The sequence below is a fragment of the Phyllostomus hastatus genome, unplaced genomic scaffold (genome assembly GCF_019186645.2).
Source record: "Phyllostomus hastatus isolate PE091 unplaced genomic scaffold, TTU_PhHast_1.1 phas_scaffold_129, whole genome shotgun sequence".
Lineage (NCBI taxonomy): Eukaryota > Metazoa > Chordata > Mammalia > Chiroptera > Phyllostomidae > Phyllostomus > Phyllostomus hastatus.
In genome coordinates, this window is record NW_025334009.1 from 24547707 (window position 1) to 24566814 (window position 19108).

The 19108-nt window shown below is 36.8% G+C and overlaps 1 protein-coding gene across 1 annotated transcript in view; it reads right to left on the minus strand.

Annotated features, from left to right (window-relative positions):
• KCNH8 (potassium voltage-gated channel subfamily H member 8) overlaps positions 1 to 19108 on the minus strand; it is a 278568-nt gene that overhangs the window by 136816 nt on the left and 122644 nt on the right. The window lies entirely within an intron of this gene.

Consider the following 19108-nt stretch of genomic DNA (forward strand, 5'->3'; position numbering starts at 1 on the left):
CCCAACTCCCCTTTTGATGGCATGTCTTAACAGGAGGGCTCACTCACTAATGAAGAATAAGGACCAAGCTCCTTAGCGTGATCTGCAGTGAAAAGCCTTACCTACCAACATGTTCTCCATTGAAGGTATCCACTCATGCTCCGGGACTTCTAGAACAGCTCACATGACAACATGTCCTCATGAGTCCCAAGTAGCAAGGATAATTCTGGAGAAAAAGTTATCTTCAGAAAAACCTGGACACTAGGATTCATCTAATTCTAAACAAATAGGTATCTAGAACCAGGAAAGAAGTCTCCTCTTGACTACATGGGGTAATACACAGTGATTATTCCAGACAGTGTCACTGTGTCTTTTCAGAGGAAGATAGGGCTGACAGGGTCCTGTGTAACATCTCATCCACTTATTCCACAGCTTCAAAGTTATGGCCCATAAAAGCAATAAATGAACGAACTCCTTGAGACACTTTTAATATTGCATAAATCCTCAGAGAAATATTTAGTTTCATAATACTCATAAGAGCCATATTTACATCATACATTCCATCTAGACTTTGTCTAAAATAATATTTACTAATATCACATGACCAGAAGTTCTGATCAGCTGTTGATGACATCAGGAGGATTTCTGTGATATGACTAATAGTGCAGAAATGTGTCATATGGTAACAGATCCCTTTCTTTTAATAAGGTAAATGCCAAGGAGAAGTGACATCATCTAGCATATTCAAGTATGTATGAAAAAGTTTAAGCCCTAGCCTGAGACAATATCACAGTCCTGCCCAAGTTTATACAACTGGCCAACATTTGCATTTCTAAGGCCATTATAGTATGCTATTTCATAGTATGAAATCTTCTATAGAAAACCAGGCACATAGTCCTGTTTTTCATGTTCTGAAAAGAGATAAGAAATAAGAAGGCAAAGTTGAGGGGACAGAGATAAAGTAATTAGGTTCTTTCTTTATGCCATAGATTTATCTATGCCATAGATTTGCCTTTCATATCTAGTAGAGGCAAAGGTGACAAGTATTACACAATATCAGAGGGAAAAGAAAACACTATGAAGGTATGAATGGTGGGGCACATTGTGGACCTGCACTGAACAGTGAGAAGTGGGTAACTGTGGGATAGAGTGGGAAGGAGAGGGAATGCTGAGAGCAAGTATCCCATGTCAAAGTGTGATGGTGCTAAAGAACAAAAGTCAGCAGACCAATCAGTTTGACTAGCATAAAGAGGAAAATTATAACAAGGTCTTTAACTGCTAGAATATTTAAAAAATGCTTGGCATGGGTAAATCTGTGTTCTTCCTAAAATATAATTGAAATAAACATCTATTTTCCTCAGTTTGAATTTATAGTTCCTTTACTGTGAAACAACAATAAATTTCCTGTTTTATTTAAGCCATTTATTAAAAACGATTTTATGTGAAGGCATCCTCGTGTGATTTTTATGACATATTCATAAAAGTACTCTGTTCAGAAACAGATTGTAACAACTGACCCCTTTGAACTCAAGAACAGCAAGTCTATCTTACCAATGTGGATGTGTTGATCTAAGGATTATCATTCTCATTTCAACAGCTTCTTAATCTATTGATGGTTCTCATTTCCTCTAGATCTCATAACCCCTTTTCTCATTGTCCTTCCTTGGAGACCTCATAAAAGCAATGGTGTTATGATTCCTAAGCTATGGAAATCCATAAATAACACAACAATTCTATTCACATTTCATGGTATTTTTATGTCCATTCCTGGATAGGATTTGGCACCATTTTCTAGAAGGTAAAAAATCTACACCAAGTTGGAAAATTAATCTTGTAAATTACTTTATGTTGAAGAAGGTTTTATTCTTTAACAAGCAGTCAGAATCTTCTAACACATCAAAGTGATACAGTTAAGTAGTTTTATAATAATGATTTATGTCAACTAACACTAGAATTTCACTTAGGTAAAAATAAATACAACGAAAATCCTCTCATCCTATTATTCCTTGATAATCAGAATGCTGATTGTTCATAAATATCAATGCATTCCAAAATGTGTTTTTGAAAATTTTTCATTGTAATTTTTTCTATTACCATTTAGTCCTCTTAAAACCCCTCCCCCTGCAATCACTGCACTGTTGTCCATGTCAATGACCGTTTTTCCTTTTTGCTCAGTCCCTCCACCCCTAATCTCCACCCCTTTAGCTGTTGTCTTGCTCTCTAGGAGTCTGTCTCTATTTTTGTTGGTCAGTTTAGTTTGTTCATTAGATTCCACATATGAGTGAAATCATATAGTGTTTGTCTTTCTCTGACTGGTTTATTTCACTTTACATAATGTTTTCTGGGTCTATCCCCACTCTCACAAAGGGTAAAATTTACATTTTTTTTTTTTACAGCTGAGTAGTATCCCACTGTATAAATGCCCCACAGTTTTTCTATCCACTCATCTACTGATGGACACTTGAGCTGCTTCCATGTTGTGGTGATCGTAAGTAATGCTGCAATGAACATAAGGGTACTTAAATTCATTCAAATTAGTGTTTTGGGTTCCTTCAGTTACATACCCAGAAGTGGGATCACTGGGTCAAAAGGCAGACTCATTTTTAATTTTTTGAAGTATCTCTCTACTGCTTTCCACAATGGCCACACCAGTCTGCATTCCCACCAATAGTGCAAACGGGTTCCCATTTTTCCACACCCTTGACACCATTTGTTTGTTGATTTATTAGTGATAGCCATTCTGATAGGTGTGATTTGATATCTCATTGTGGTCCTAATTTCTGGGCTCTCGATTCTGTTCTATTGATCTACGTGACTGTTTTTTTTTTTTATGTCAGTACCATGCTGTTTTAATTACTATCACCTTATAGTATAGTTTCATATTAGGTAGTGTTATTCCTCCATCTTTGTTCTTCTTTCTCAGGATTGCTATTAGTATAAGGGGCTTTTTGTGGTTCCATATAAATTTTTGAAATATTTGTGATAGTTCTGTGAAATACATCATTGGAATCTTGATAGGTATTGTGTTGAATTTTTAGATTGCTTTGGGTAGTATAAACATTTTAATGATGTTAATTCTTCCTATCCATGAACATGTTATGTGTTTCAACTTATTTGTATCTTCTTCAACTTCTTTCTTTAGTCTTACAATTTTTCGAGTACAGGTGTTTTATATCCTTGGTTAGGTTTATTCCTAGGCATTTCATTCTTTTTGAAGCAATATTGAATGGGATTGTTTTCCTAATTTCTTTGTCTGTTAATTTGTTATTGACACATAAAAATGCAGCTGATTACTGGATATTAATTTTGAATCTTGCTAACTTTGCTGAGTTCATTTATCAGTTCTAGTAATTTCTTGGTGGAATCTCTGGGGTTTTCTATGTACAGTGTCATGTCATCTGCAAATAAAGACAGTTTTACTTCTTCCTTTCCAATTTGGATGCCTTTTATTTCTTCTCATTGTCTGATGATTATGGCTAGGACTTTCAGTACTATGCTGAATAAAAGAGGTGAAAGTGGACATCCCTGTCCAGTTCCCGATCTTAAGGGGAACTCTTGTAGTTTTGCTCATTGAGTGTGATTCTGGCAGTGGGTTTATCATATATGGCCTTTATTATATTTAGTTATGCTCCTTCTATTCCCACTTTGCTGAGAATTTTTATCATAAATGAGTGCTGGATTTAATCAAAAGTTTTTTTCTGCATCTATTGACATGGTCATGTGTTTTTTATCCTTCATTTTCTTTATGTGGTAAATCACATTTATTAATTTGCAAATGTTGTACCAACCTTGCATTCCCAGAATAAATCCCATTTGATCATGGTGTATGAACTTTTTGATGCATTGCTGTTTTCAGCTTGCTAATATTTTGTTGAGGATTTTAGCATCTACGTTCATTGGGGATATTTGCCTATAATTTTCTCTCTTTTTTGTAGTGTTTATTCGTTTTGGAATTAAGATAATGCTGGCCTTGGAAAATGAGTTGGGAGCCTTCCTTCCCCTTCAATTTTATGAAATGGTTTGAGAAGAAGTGGTGTTAGTTCCTTTCAGAATATTTGGTAAAATTCTCCCATGAAGCCATCTGGTCCAGGGTTTTTGTTTGTTGGGAGTGTTTTTTTATTATTATTATTACTGCTTCATTTTCACTAGGTTTAATCTGTCTATTCAGATTATCTGATTCTTCCTGATTTAGTTTTGGAAAACTGTATGTTTGTAGGAATTTATCTGTTTTATCAAGGTTGTCCAGTTTGTTGGCATATAGTTCATAATATTTTCTTACAATCCTTTGTATTTCTTTGGTGTCAGTTGTTATTTCTCCTCTTTCACCTCTGATTTTATTTATATGAGTCCTCTCTCTTTTTTTTAAATATATTTTATTGATTATGCTATTAGTTGTCCCACTTCCCCCCCTTCACTCCCCTCCACACTGCACACCCCCTTCCACCCACATCCCTTTAGTTCATGTCCAGGTGTCACACTTATATGTTCTTTTGCTTCTACATTTCCCATACTATTCTTACCCTCCCCCTGTCTATTTTCTACCTACCATCTATGCTACTTATTCTCTGTACCCTTTTCCCCCTCTCTCCCCCTCCCACTCCTCTGTTGATAACCCTCCATGTGATATCCATTTCTGTGGTTATGTTCCTGTTCTAGTTGTTTGCTTAGTGTCCTTTTGTTTTTTTTTTAGGTGTGGTTGTTAATAATTGTGAGTTTGCTGTCATTTTACCGTACACGTTTTTTAATTTTCTTTTTCTTAGATAAGTCCATTTAACATTTCATATAATAAGAGCTTGGTGATGATGAACTCTTTTAACTTGATCTTATCTGAGAAGTACTTTATCTGCCCTTCCATTCTAAATGAAAGCTTTGCTGGATAGAACAATCTTGGATGTAGGTCCTTGCCTAAGACTTGGAATACTTCTTTCCAGCACCTTCTTGCCTGTAAGGTCTCTTTTGAGAAATCAGTTGACAGTCTTACGGGCACTCATTTGTAGGTAACTCTCTCCTTTTGTCTTGCTACTTTTAAGGTTCTCTTCTTATCTTTAATCTTGGGTAATGTAATTATGATGTGCCTCAGTGTGTTCCTCCTTGAGCGTAACTTCTTTGGGCCACTCTGAGCTTCCTGGACTTCCTGGAAGTCTATTTCCTTTGCCAGAATGGGGAAGTTCTCCTTTATTATTTGTTCAAATAACTTTTCCACTTGTTGCTCTTCCTCTTCTCCTTCTGGTACCCTATAATCCAGATGTTGCAATGTTTAAAGATGTCCTGGAGGTTTCTAAGCCTTTCCTCATTTTTTTGAATTTTTATTTTTTTCATTCTTTTCTGATTGGATGTTTTTTTCTTCCTTCTGGTCCACTCCATTGATTTGAGTCCCAGTTTCCTTCCCATCACTATTGGTTCCTTGTGCATTTTCCTTTATTTCACTTAGCGTAGCCAAGTGTTCATTTGTTCATCTAATTTTTGACCGAATTCAGCCAATTCTGTGAGCATCCTGATCACCAGTGCTTTGAACTGTGCATCTGATAGGTCGGCTATCTCTTTGTCACTTAGTTGTATTTTTTCTGGAGCTTTGATCTGTTCTTTTGTTTGGGCCATTTTTTTTGTCTTAATGCACCTGTTACATAGTGAGGGGTGGAGCCTTAGGTGTTAACCCGGGTGGGGCAACCCAGTTGCTGGGTTGTGATGCTGTATGTGGGGGAGGTGTCCAAGAAGGAACAATGGTCCTTGCTCTGCTCTCTACCTGCTTTCAGTCACTTCCCCCGCTAACCACAAGCAAATTGGGCGCTTCCTGTGCTGATTCTCATGTGGGTGGGTTTGTGTACGTTCTAGGACCCTGTGGTTCTCCCCAGTGAACTCTCCTGTGAGGCTGGGAGTTTCTCCCAGCGCCTCAACCCCCACAGGTGTTTTCAGTCAGAGACTTTGAGGCTTTATTTCCCCACGCTGAGACCCTGGGTTTCGAGGTCTGTCTAGCTCCCTGTTTCTTTTGGTTTATCTGCATGTGAATGTCGGACCGCCCAGTCCACCAGCTGTCTTGTGCACCGCACTCCTCAACAATCCACCACCTCACTGGGTCCGCCAGCCACTGCTTTGCCACAAGCCCTCTCTGCAAGGCTGCCCAACTCTGCCCCTCCTACCAGTCTGGATGAGTGTGTCTACTTTAACTCCTTGGTTGTCAGACTTCCATAGAGTTCAATTTTCTGTCAGTGCTGCTTGTTTTTTGTTTCTAAATTGTTGTCCTTCTTTTGGTTGTGTGAGGAGGCACAGTGTGTCTACCTACGCCTCCATCTTGGCTGCAAGTCTCTTTTTTTCTTGATGAGTATGGTTAAAGGTTTTTCAATCTTGTTTTTTCGAAGAACCAGCTCTTAAGTTCACTGATATTTTGTATCATTTTTAGAGTATTTCATTTATTTCTGCCCTGATATTTATTATTTCCTTCCTTCTACTCACTTTATGCTTTGTTTTTCTTTTTCCAGGCCCTTTAAGTGTAAAGTTAGATTATTTATCTGAGCATTTTTATTGTTTTTTTTTTGAGATAGGACTGTAATGCTATGAATTTCCCTCTTAGGATTGCTTTCCCAGTGTCCCACAGATTTTGGATAGTTGTGTTCTCATTTTCATTTGTTTCTAGGTATCTTTTGATTTCTTCCTTGATCCGATTGTTGGCCCATTCATTATTTAATAACATATTTAGCTTCCATATCTTTGTGTATTTTTCAGTGTTCTTCTTTTGTTTGGTTTCTTAGTTTCACAGCATCATGGTTAGAGAAAATGCTTGATATGATTTCAATCTTCCTAAATTTATTGAGACTTGTTTTGTGTCCTAACATGTGGTGTATCCTAGAAAATGCTTCATGTGCACTTGAAAATTATGCTGCTTTGGGGTGAAATGCTCTGTAGATATCAATTAAATCCATTTGTTCTTGCCCTGACTGGTGTGATTCAGTGGGTTGTCAGCCTGTGAATCAAAGGGTCACTGGTTCAATTCCCAGTTAAGGCACATGCCAGGGTTGCAGGCCAGGTCCCCAGCTGAGGATGGGTGAAAGGCAACCACACATTGATGTTTCTCTCTTCTCTCTCTCCCTCCCTTCCCCTATCTCTAAACATAAATAAAATCTTTAAAAATTCCATTTGATTTATTGTGTCATTCACGGCCTCAAAATGTGTGTGTGTGTGTTTTTAAAGGCATGCCTACTACATGGCAGATACTGTGCTAGGAGCTAGAAAACAAAGACAGCTCTGTCTCACAAATATTTTAATATCTCTTGGGTACAGAGTTCCCATTTTTTCCTACCAGAAGGTTTTCACATATAGATGATCCAAAAAGCTACTTAAAGCAATAAGCAAGGACAAGAAAACACAGAAATGGTGGGTGAGGGGAGGCACTAAACCCTCCCCAAAATTGAGCCCTGTTTCAAAGCAAATTACCATATTCCATCTTTATCTATAGTGACTGTTGAAGCCAGATTTCCATAGGTTCCAGATCAACTATTAATGTCAGTGGTTTCAATAGAATGCTAAAAGAATCTGATATTTGGTTTATGTTCTATCATCCTATCCAAATATTATTCTTCTGAAACTGTCATCTCCTTTGAGGAGCCTTCCTTCCCCTCACTTTCCCCATTCTCTTTCATTCCTACTTAGAAATAATCATATCACTTGCTCAAAACACTTTTCTACAGCTCTGCTTTACTATGTAGAATAATGTATTTTAGTTATTTGTGTCACTCCCCATCAGTGGCTTATGCGAAGGCCAGAATATTCCATTTGCTTCCACATCCCTACATGTCTGATAACTCTTTGCTAAGTAGATGAGTGCAACAATGAATATAAGGATAGCATTTTGGCTGGATCTTAAACTTTAAACAGTACATCTATGAAGTTGTGCTTTCTTACTTCATGAAACTGTTAAACCTCTAAATAATTTTCCACTAATAGTCTAGTTTGACATTCGTTTCAGACAGCTCTTCCTTTTCCCTCAGTAATTTACATAAAAGTTCACTAACATTTTGAATTAGCATTTCTCTTGGTACTACAGGGAAACCCCAGTGACTCTTATACAACATTATCTTAGGTGGTGCCCTCTGAGAAAGAAAGCAGCACATTAGCACATTGAAACGATCTGGAAACCACTCAGCTTATGTTATGTAAGAATCAAGAGACAATCAAGCATGACAAATCAAAAGAAGATCTCAGAAAATACATATTTGACTAGTATCGATTTTCAATCTTCTTGTAACATTCTGGTTCCACTTCAACTCTAGAGAGAGTTGTGATTTTGTGTTATTTCCACTTTTGAAACTTGCTCACACTACTGATTTTTGCTTGTTAGTATCACTGGAATTTAAATTAAGGAAGTCTACCTTGACCCCTTGAAAACTAATATAATGTTGGTTTTCATTGTAAGGAAAATTTGCTGTGTGTGTGTGTGTGTGTGTGTGTGTGTGTGTAAGAGAAAGAGAGAGAGGGAGAGAGAGAGAGAGAGACTGACAGACAGAGACAGAGAGAGAGAGAGATTGGGTTGGGCTCCCCAGGAAGCCAACTAAAGCACAGAATAGTGTGCAGGCAGATTATTAAGGCTTGCTTTTGGGGTCAGCATCTGTTGGGAAAGGGAAGATAACGGGATTAGACAGAGGGAAAAGTGGGGTTGTGCTACAATCTCATCAAAGGCCTCTGCTAATTTCTGAGGAATTCTGAATCTGGGAATATCCTTCAATACTATCCCACATTGAGAACGAGGACTGGGCCTTCCCACCCACTCTCTCCCCACCATTGAGCATTCTTTGGATGCAGGTTTCCTGGGAAGGGATGTTACCTTACACAGGTCCTGCTTTCAGCTCCGCTATGGGGAGCTCACAGCTCAAGGCTGTCAGCCAGCAACAACTTGCAGAAGCTGGAATTCCTTCAGTACTGAATCTGGTATCATAGCACAGTGTCCATAATGATTCAATAGTATGTAAAATATATGTATCATTTAAAATGTTTTCTCTCAAAATCCTATGCTTGGGAAATGTAAGAAAAGTCACTGAGATCCAGTAAATTAATAACTTGAATCTTGCATTTTTCTCATCTATAAAACAGATTCGATAGTGCTGTACTCTGTATAGAGATATATTTTGTTTCCTTTTTATTGTTTAATTTGGTTTGGTTTTTATCAGCTATAACTTGGTCCTTTGGAAAAAAAAACAATGTGTTTTTCTGCTTATTTATGAATTAAAGACTCCTATTTTTTTTATATGAAGAAGTGGTGTAAATATACTAGGTACATAGGGTCATTTCTTCTGAAAAAACTTTTCTGCCTCACCTGCCAAATAATTAAAACTAAAAATAATTATTTATTCTTTTCCCAACATAATACTTAGAAGGAAAGTCTCTCCTTTGAAAATAGTGTGACTAATTTCTATCCAAAGTTGGAAGAGTCCTGAGAAGGAAGGAGAGTGTGTGATTTCAGCAGTTAGCATAGAGCTTTGCTGATAACTTGTCCTTGCAAATTCGCTTGAGACATGATACTTATCACCCAAAGGCAGGACCACAACTCCTGGTTGAAATGTAAATAGAAAGCTTCACAGCTCACTTTCATGCAAAAAAAACGGGTATGGTAAGTGAGACTGAAAATTCAAAGAGCTTGAAATCTTAACCAAAGCAACACTTGTGGGGTCTGTTTATGTGTGGGCTCATCATGGGCTGAATGTTTGTACTCCTCCCCCAGATTCATGTGTTGAAGCCCTAACTCCCAGTGTGATAGTATTAGGAGGTGGGGTCTTTGTGAGGGTCTTTTAAGAAGAGGAAGAAAACAGAGTCTCCTGTTTGAGAGAGGCAGCCATGTGCGAGCCAGGGAGAGGGCTCTTCACCAGAGCCTGGTCCTGCTGGCACCTCCATCTCAGATATTCCAACCTCCAGAACTACGAGAAATGAACGCTCACTGTTTAAGTCCCTAGTCTATGGTACTTTTTTACCTCAGCCTAAGCAGACTGAAACAGGGCTCACTGGGATGTTTGAAAAACATATGGATTCTCTGAGCATTTAAAGAATGCTTCTGCTGTAGTGAAATTGAATTTGGTGTGACATTCTAGAGTTTACTCAAATGTAAACATTGTGATAAGATCAGTAAAAGTTTTATTTTATTGAATTGATAGGCCTTTAAATATCCTTCTCCCCACAGGCAACTGATTAGACACCAATCAGGCAATGGGACTGGGCAGGGCTTAGGTTTGTTCCGACAAGAGCTGTCCATTCAAGACTGGAGCACACAGATTAGCATAGTTTACTGGTAGCAGGCCATATGGATTCTAATTATCACTTGAAAATAATTGTGGCAAATTCCCTGTTTTATGTCTTAGGAAATATATAAGCATTATAGGATTGGCCTCTTCATAGAAGGATTTTTTTTTTTGGTGGATCCAGGAAACACATGAAAAGCAGATCTTTTCTTAGTAATTGTAAGGCATAGATGATCTATAATACTTAATTTTCAATATGCCATCACATCTCTTGATGGACAAAATGAATCAAATATACCACATTTTCATTCCCTGCATATTCCTTCACTTTATTGTTAAGGAAGATGAGGCAAGTGTTCTGGCCCTGAGCTCCTGCTCCAGTGCTCTCTCCACTAACCAAACAGCCTCCAAGTCAGCCCTGATTTTGCTCATTCTTTAGAATAAAGTGTTTCCTTTTGGCTTGGAAGCCAGACCAGGGATGGAACCTTAGCTACTCACTGGCCATATGATGTTATAGCAGGATTAACTGGGAGATCACCGGTGAAATCACATACCCTTAAGCCCCTGGCACACAGTAGAGAGTTGGACACGAACTCTTTCCTTGCAGAGAACTCCTCATTCTGTTAAGGCAACAGAAGTTTTTCCCCTCTTTAGTCCTCTTCATATAATGCCTACTTTTGAATGTTATTCCTCCCTTTTGAGTAATACGTTGTTTTTCCTAATATGAAGAACCATGTTATCAGCTTTAGTACCTGGTGGAGAGTATAGAAAACTGTTGTTTTATTATTTTTTAACATTTTTTCTAAGATTTTAGGAAACTTATTATTATTCATTAAATATTAGGGCAGGTTTGGTGAGTGCTGACTGAACTAACTGAACTAAAACCTTATTAATAATTTTTGAATGCATCTAGTGTAGTTTATTAGACCTACATATTCTTCCTTTAAAAAATGAATCAAAGTTATACATGCATGTGGTATAGATAGTTCAAAAGCTTTTGGAAAACCAGACATTCCAAAATCCTTCCACAGCATTCTATATGTATTTAATGGATGTAATGTATATTATTCTCTGTCTAGAAATATTAAATATTAAGGATTGTCATTCCTAAAGAGTTTCTTCTAACTCAAGGTGATTTTTTCTCTTTGTTTATATTGATCTATATCTTTTATATTAGATACTTTTAGTAGAAGACTTTGATATCTGCTCACATTTAAGAGTGGAACATGATAAATCTGAATAGAAAGTCTAAGCATATGAGTAGGATGTATCTAATTTGCTCTCTGTTGCAGGGTGAAATGGTGGGGGGTGTTTCCATGAGCAATGCTAATATATTCAGAACTTTTGTGCTGTCCAGATTCTTTGGAAAAGATCCTTCTGAAACAAAATCAGGAGTACATCCTTGGCTGCTAGCATTCTAGGAGCCAGTTTGAAAGAGAGAACTGGGGTCTCAAGACTTGGGGTGTGAAGATGTTTATTTCCTCCTTTCTAAGTATCTCTATGTCTGGTTTCCTTCAGTCCAGGAACCTCTCTATTTCACTCTCACAAAAGGGTAAGTCTCAAATTTTCTGCAAGAGTAGGAGGTATATTGGACAATGTGCTGTACTCTCCATTTTCCCTTTCATAACCAAAGGATCTATTTCCCCAGCTATTGGGAGTGCCCTTAGTTGAAGAGGGTCACTTTGCCCATGATCCCGCACTGTTTGTGGGGACAGCTTACTTACAACTACAGGTCAGTGTGACTGTTAAGTCCCCTCATCCCACTTAGGATAATTCTGAAAGATCATCCGAGCTGTGAGGCCTTATTATGATCATGCCAGAACCCAACGTCATGTGCTCAATTTTTCTTTCCCACACAAGTGTTGATCCTACTAATACTTACTTCCCAGGGAATGTGAGTTTGGCAACTAAGGATGGTCTACAACCAAAGGATGGTTGTAGTCGTAAATATAAGAGAGGGAATCTGTGGATCTGATAGGGGACTAAAGAGTTAGAAAATCTTAGTTTAAGGTAAATAGTTATATACCTCGTAAGTAATGCATATGTTAAAGATTTTGTTTCAGAAACTACAGATAAGGCCCATCCTGGCTTCTGGGAGAAACAGCCAACCTCCTGGGGCACTGCTAGAGATTACCTCCTGGGGACAAGTGGAGGCATTCGAGCCAATGTGTTCTAGGGAGAGTTAGACAACCACCCATCCCTGGGAACAGCTAACTGCCCAGGACAAGAATGCTGCAGCCTCTTTTACCTAATTCTCCCTGAATTTCAAAACCCCTCACTGCACCTTGTTTGTTTCCTGTTATAAAAACATTGGCTTGGAAAGAAAATGTAAGATTGTCTGTTAGGGTACGAACTTGCCATCTTCTCAGATCACCAGCCATCTGAATAAAGCGCCCATAAAGATTCAATCTCTGTCTGTGCTTATTGGTTTGGGCAAGTGACAGGCAGCATGAGCTCCCTCTGGTGTCTTTCCCGGTTTCAGATCTAGCTGCTTCTTAAAAATACTTTCAAATCATCTTTCTGTTTTCAGCTTTACCATCATTATCACTTTCAGAAGTATCTATTCCTAAGTTTTTGGAAGGTTTTATAGTGGAAGTCACATTGCTTCTTAGCTTTTTCTATTGTTGGTTAGAATTTAGGTGTCTCAGATCCATTAAGTCAGTTCACACTCATCAGTTTTGTTGTTATTATCCTTAACCTGTGATTTTTGTCTTAAAAAATTTCTTAACTGTCATTTTAGTGATACTTGGTAAATGTATACATTTAATATTTCAATGTTTTGCTGTAGAATTCATCCTGCATCAAAAACTTCTGACAGTTTTATTTGTAGGCCATATTGTGTAGTAAATAGAAATATTCATCATTAGAGCTTTCTGGTTGCACTAATCCAGGAAAGAAGAGTAAGAAAGGGATTCTATATCTTGAAGTTTGACATATTCTTAAGAAAGTAAGTGATGGGAAACTATCAAAATGGAAGGAGTTGTAACAAGTTTGCAATTACAAGATAATATAAATGACTGCATAAAGATTGAAAAATAGACATTACCTCAAGGATCATGATAGCTTATGACTTGAACGCCAGTCATAATTTTTTTAACAGCTGTCCTAATGAGGATAAAATACATATAATGCAGGTATTTAAAAGCTATCCTTTTATTATACTCAGTAGTGATGAGAGATAATATGCATTAGTACGTGCCATTCTAAACTCAAAAGAATAGGTGAACTTCAAGAGGGCTTAAAGGAAAATAGTAAATATGATTAAAGGGCTAGGATAAGGAGAGCTTAAGTAGTAAGCAGAAGAACATCCAGTTTATTCAGAAGAGACAAATTAGATGGTTTTCTAATGTCCCCAAAGCACATAAAGCAATACTTACTTGTTTTCACATTTATAAGTGCTTTTTCTAAGAAAATTTAATGGGATAATTTGTGGATAAAAGCACTTTATTGATAGGAGGCCATTCAATGTTAGTTTTCTTCTTTCTTAAAGGACCCAAGCATAATAAAATGATCTTTAATTTTAACAAAAAGAAATGAAGTTTTATATAAGAATTCCTAAAAATAAGGTTTATTATAGAATGTATTGCTTTAAAAATGAAATTTATGTAAAAAGGCAATGGATGGAATGAGGTTAAAGGATGTGTGGAAGTCAGTTTTTTGTAAAATGATCCTAGTAATGATGCATTGCCTTATTCATTTTTCTATATTTTCCTATTTTTTTCATAATTTTTATAAATGGCCAGGTAACATTTTTATAATGGATAAAAACTTACATTATTTGTATTTGCATTACAACATGATATTGTGGATATATTCCTTTATTGCATGATTATAGGAGATCAAACTGAAGCTAAATGAGGCTTTGCTTCAAGTTCTGACCTTGTCATTTAATAGCTGTGTGACTCTCGGCATGTCACTTCACTTCTAAAAATATTGGTGATGATATTGACTATAACACAGGGTTGTTGAGAGTGTCAAATTAACATTTTTTTGTTTAGAACTTTTTTGTGTTTATAGGCACACCTTGGAGATATTGCAGCTTTAATTAGAGACCACTGCAATAAAGCAAATGCAGCAATAAAGCAAGTCAATTAAATATTTTGGTTTTCCCAGTACATACAAACATTATACTTACATGTATTCTAAGTGTGCAATAGCATTATATCTAAAAAATGTACATGCTTTAATTAAAAAATACTTTACCGCTAAAAACACTAACAATCATTTGCTCCTTCAGTGTTTCTGAATCTTTTTGTGGGTGAAGGGCCTTGCTTCAGTGTTGAGAGCTGCTGGCTCTTTAGGGTCGAGGTGGCTGAAGGCTGGAGTTGGAGGTGGCCACTTCTTAAAGTAAGACAACAGTGAAACTCACTGCGCCAGTTGATTTTTTCTTACACAAGTTTTCTGTAGCATGTGATATCATTTGATAGTGTTTTACCCACAGTAGGAGTTCTTTCAGAATTGGAGTTGATTCTCTCTAACCCTGCCACTGCTGTATCAAGTCAGTTTATGTACTATTCCGAACCCTTTGTTATCGTTGCAGCAATCCTCACAGCATCTTCTCCAGAAGTAAATTTTATCTCAAGAAACCACTTAAAAACAAGCAGCTCTCTAACTAGCTGGGACCTAAGCTCTTGGCACCCGAAGTCTGTTTTCCTCACACTGGCAAAGTCATTCCATGTTAACCCATAGAAAACAAAAACAAAGAGGAAGAACAATCCTTCTCTACCATCCACTGAAGCACAAAACCATAGTGTCCCGCCTGTCCCAAGCATGCATCTCTATAAGATGCTGAAGCCAGAGACATAGGTAGTACTTGCAGACCTTTCTGCCCATGGTTTTCCAGTTTGTCCCAAGTGGTGTTAGCATCATTAATGAGAGCAGCATGACAGCAATAATCCCTGAATGGGGAACATTCCCTAATACCAACATCTAGGTAAATTCTGATGCATAAAGAGAATTTCACTAAGAATGTATATCCAACTAGGGAGTCAACTTACATGCCTTTTTAAACTCTTAGCCCAAACTTACCAAACGTTTTAATATGTATTTGTCTGGTGCTTCAGGTAATTGGTTATTCAATTGTAAAAAGTTTTTAGATGTTAAATCCACCAAAAAAAAAGAGGGTTAAAACATGTCTCCATTCTCAAAGTATGGTAATAAAACTAGAAAAAAATAATGAAAATTAGACTAATAAAGAATTAGTTCAGTAAAGTTATGACCAATAATCATAAGCTACTGATGAATAGAAGACATTTAGTCCACAGGTATATTTTGCTTAGCTGCAGAAAAATGAACATTTTTATTTAAAATGCAGTGACTGGGTGAAGTATTCCATGTGTACCATCCTCAAGTCCTCCCCATGGTGTATCACACACTTCACGCATCACAGTGCCACAGGGCATAGTGCCCTAAAGGGCACTATGTTTGTGAGCCCTAGCGTCTACTATTTACCATAAGAAGCTTCCAGGAGACAATGATATTGGTGAATATGTTTTTAAAAAACCCTTTGGGTTCCAAAATATAGGTTCATCCAAAAATATAGATGTAATTAAATTTCTTCAGTCACTTTAAGCATCTATCTTTTCATTTCCAATTTCATCACATATTTGACAAGAGTTGGTATAGAGTTCCCTGAAGCAGAAACCTATATCCTCAGAAAAAGTACTAATTTTTACAAAAGTTCTTTCTTCAGGCCACTGCTCTTTATTAGAATTTTTGCTGTGTTCTTTCATTATGCAAACAAAAAAAATCAGGCTGAATATTTCATCAAGTGAAAGGAACATTATTACTATGTTCCACATTGAAAATTGAAATATTTGAAGTACATAAAATCATCTTAGACACAATTAATAGCTGATCAGTGGCTTAATGTCTGTCCTTGTGGAGAATATATTTTTTAAACAAATAACTTCAATTGTCTCAAATAATGTGACCAAATTGAGATTCTCAGAAACTGAAAGGCAAACCCAGCATCAACAAGGACAAAAAAAAAATCCAGAATAAAAAAACAGCAGAGATTCTACTTGAAGTGAAAGAGCCACTCAATCCCAGCAGTAAGAACGCATTTTGAGAGGGAACAGACTTTAGTAAATACAAGTCCAATTGCTCTTTGATTTAAATCAAGCAGAAAACCAAACAACATATTCATCAAAATGTACACCTGAGACATTCAGCTTTGATAATTATGAAAAAGCAAGAGTGATACAGTTTTCCAACTCTCAATAGTTAAAATTCCTAAATTGGACAACATTTATGCATTCTTTTATTTACCCATCCACCCATCAAATATTTGAAAATCCTCACCTGAGGATATTTTTATTGATTTTAGAGAGAGAGGAGTGGTGGGGGGGGGTGAAGAGAGAGAGAAGAGGAGAGAGAATTAATGTGAGAGAGAAACATTGATTGGTTGTCTCCCATACACACCCTGAATGGGATTAAACCCGCAACCTTGGTATGTGCCCTGACTGGGGATCGAACCCACAACCTTTATGGTGTATAGGATGACAGTCTAAACAACTGAGCCACCTGGCCAGAGCCATCAATAAAATATTTATTCAGTAGCTACTAACCATTAGACAGTCACTCTATATGTGTTGGGTTTATGATCTTGAACAAGAGAGGCAAACCCTGTTTCCTGGTGAAGTTTACATTATAATGGGGTGCATTATATTTAGTAATAGGAAGAGGCAGATTCAATGAAAGAAAAACAACTTTTGTCAGTGTACTTACCAGCAATCTGCTGCTGCCTGCCAAAAGTTAGACTGCGCAAAGGACGTCATCACATTAAAATGCTGATTTGTATGACCACTGAAGACAACATGAAAAGCCTCATGCAGCTACTCCTAAATTCTTAAGACAAATTTGAAGTGCCCAGTTTTTAAAAATTGGAGTTGGATTTTCTCATTTTTGGGATAAATGATGATGCTGTTGTCAAATAATGAATAACCCAGTGTCAACCATCATTTCAAACCAAATCTGGGACACCCAATGAGAAATAAGCAAAGTAACTACACTGGGCCCTGTGTCTGGAAATCAAGGCATGTTATTAAACTAAACTGTTCAATGAAAAATGAAACAAGCATGATAAATGAACTGCTGTGACAGAATATTGGGAAATTGACACATGCAACTGAGTACATACTGTTTTAGCCTTTTCTATAAAATGCTTTACATCATTTCAAATATTAATAACTGAAGTATTTTTTTAAATACAGGTACCAATTTATATCTCTTAAATGAAGTCTATCACACGAGCCTCAGAGAATTATGTTAGTGCTTAGGTTCTTGCAGCTAAGTGCTATTCGTATCTAATTATTTAATACAGCTATTATTATTGTTGTATTTTAGAACATCAATTATTATTTCTTAGAGAATTAACTTAATTAATACAAACCTTATTCCTACAACTTAGGTGGACCTCAGTGACAACATTGGCATGAAATGCAATACTGGGTCAAGTGAGGCTACAGGTTCTCTCAGAGTTTCCTAGTTCTATGATACATCACTACTCTAGTTACACAGTGACATTTTAATGATTTCCAAACACTTATCTTGATGGTCTAAAAATATCATTCACTAGGTGTGCCTTTCTGCAAGACATGCCATCAGTTGGTGAATTAACGTGTTTTCCTCTATTAAGTGCAGGTAAAAAGAGAGAGAGAGGGAAATATATGACTCACAATTTTTTATGATCATTTTATAACCATGCTGGCTTGCAGTAATTACTTTACCTCTATAAAAATACCACCTACTTTTGTGGGACATTTATAATAAGGTAGTAGAAGAAAAAAATGTGCTCTGGCACACCCGAGAGGGCATGGCAGCCCTTCAGCCCTCTTACCCATATCCTGCCCTAGGCATCTCTTCCATTTGCTGTCTCTGAATTGTATCCTTTGTAACAATATAAATTAAGTATTTCTCAAGTTTTTGTGAGCCATTATAGCAAATTATCAAAGTGATAACCCCCGACATTGTAGCCAAGCTGGACAGAAGTTTGTGAGTACCCTGGGCAACCAATACTGTGATTGGCATCCTGAAGTAAGGTAGTCCTGTGGTGAGGATTCCTTAAACCTGTGGAATCTGACACTAACTCCATGTAGTTAGTGTCAGAACTGAATTAAATTATAGGATATCCAGTAGGTGTCCAGAGAGTTGTAGAGTGAGTGTTGGAAAAAGCCCACATATTTGGTGTCAAAAGTGCTGTGAATTAATACAGTTCATACTGACCATGTGTATGACAAATACCAAAGAAAATAGTAAAAACAAAAACTGCACAGTGATTTCCACAATCTTCTCTCGTTGGATGGCCATTACACTTGCTCTCATATCCAAGTAACTTTAATTGTACAACTGCTCTTCCTTTGTGTATGTAAAATATGCCACAGTATTTAGTCATGCAAACACAAGGGGAAAAGTGCATTTGCAAACATTTCAAATAATAAAAGTGGGAGCAATACACCATGAGTGTTTTCCATGTGTGTTGTCATTTCAAGACACAGTATATTTAAAATGCTCATACACATTTTTAAAAAGAGCTGAAGTAAAATATATATTCTTAAATAGACGTAATTGTTAAAATGTCAAATAGCTGGTTCTAGTGAAGACCCTACAATGTAGGTAAGTCCCACAATGACAACTGCTTTTCTCTGGTCACCAAATTCTCTTGCCTTACTTCTGTTTAGACAAAATAATACCAGGATTTTTCAGTATTAATTTTTGTCAGTGGACATAGAATGTAGGTTATTTCTAAATAAACTATAAACAGAAAATATAAGGTAAGTAACATAAAGTCTTAGAGAGAATCCTTAAAGATCATTGACAAGCTTGTTTGTGCCTTAAAATAAATTATTATATAGCCATATACTATAAAATACAGATATACAATTCTTTGCAACATTCCACTAACTTTG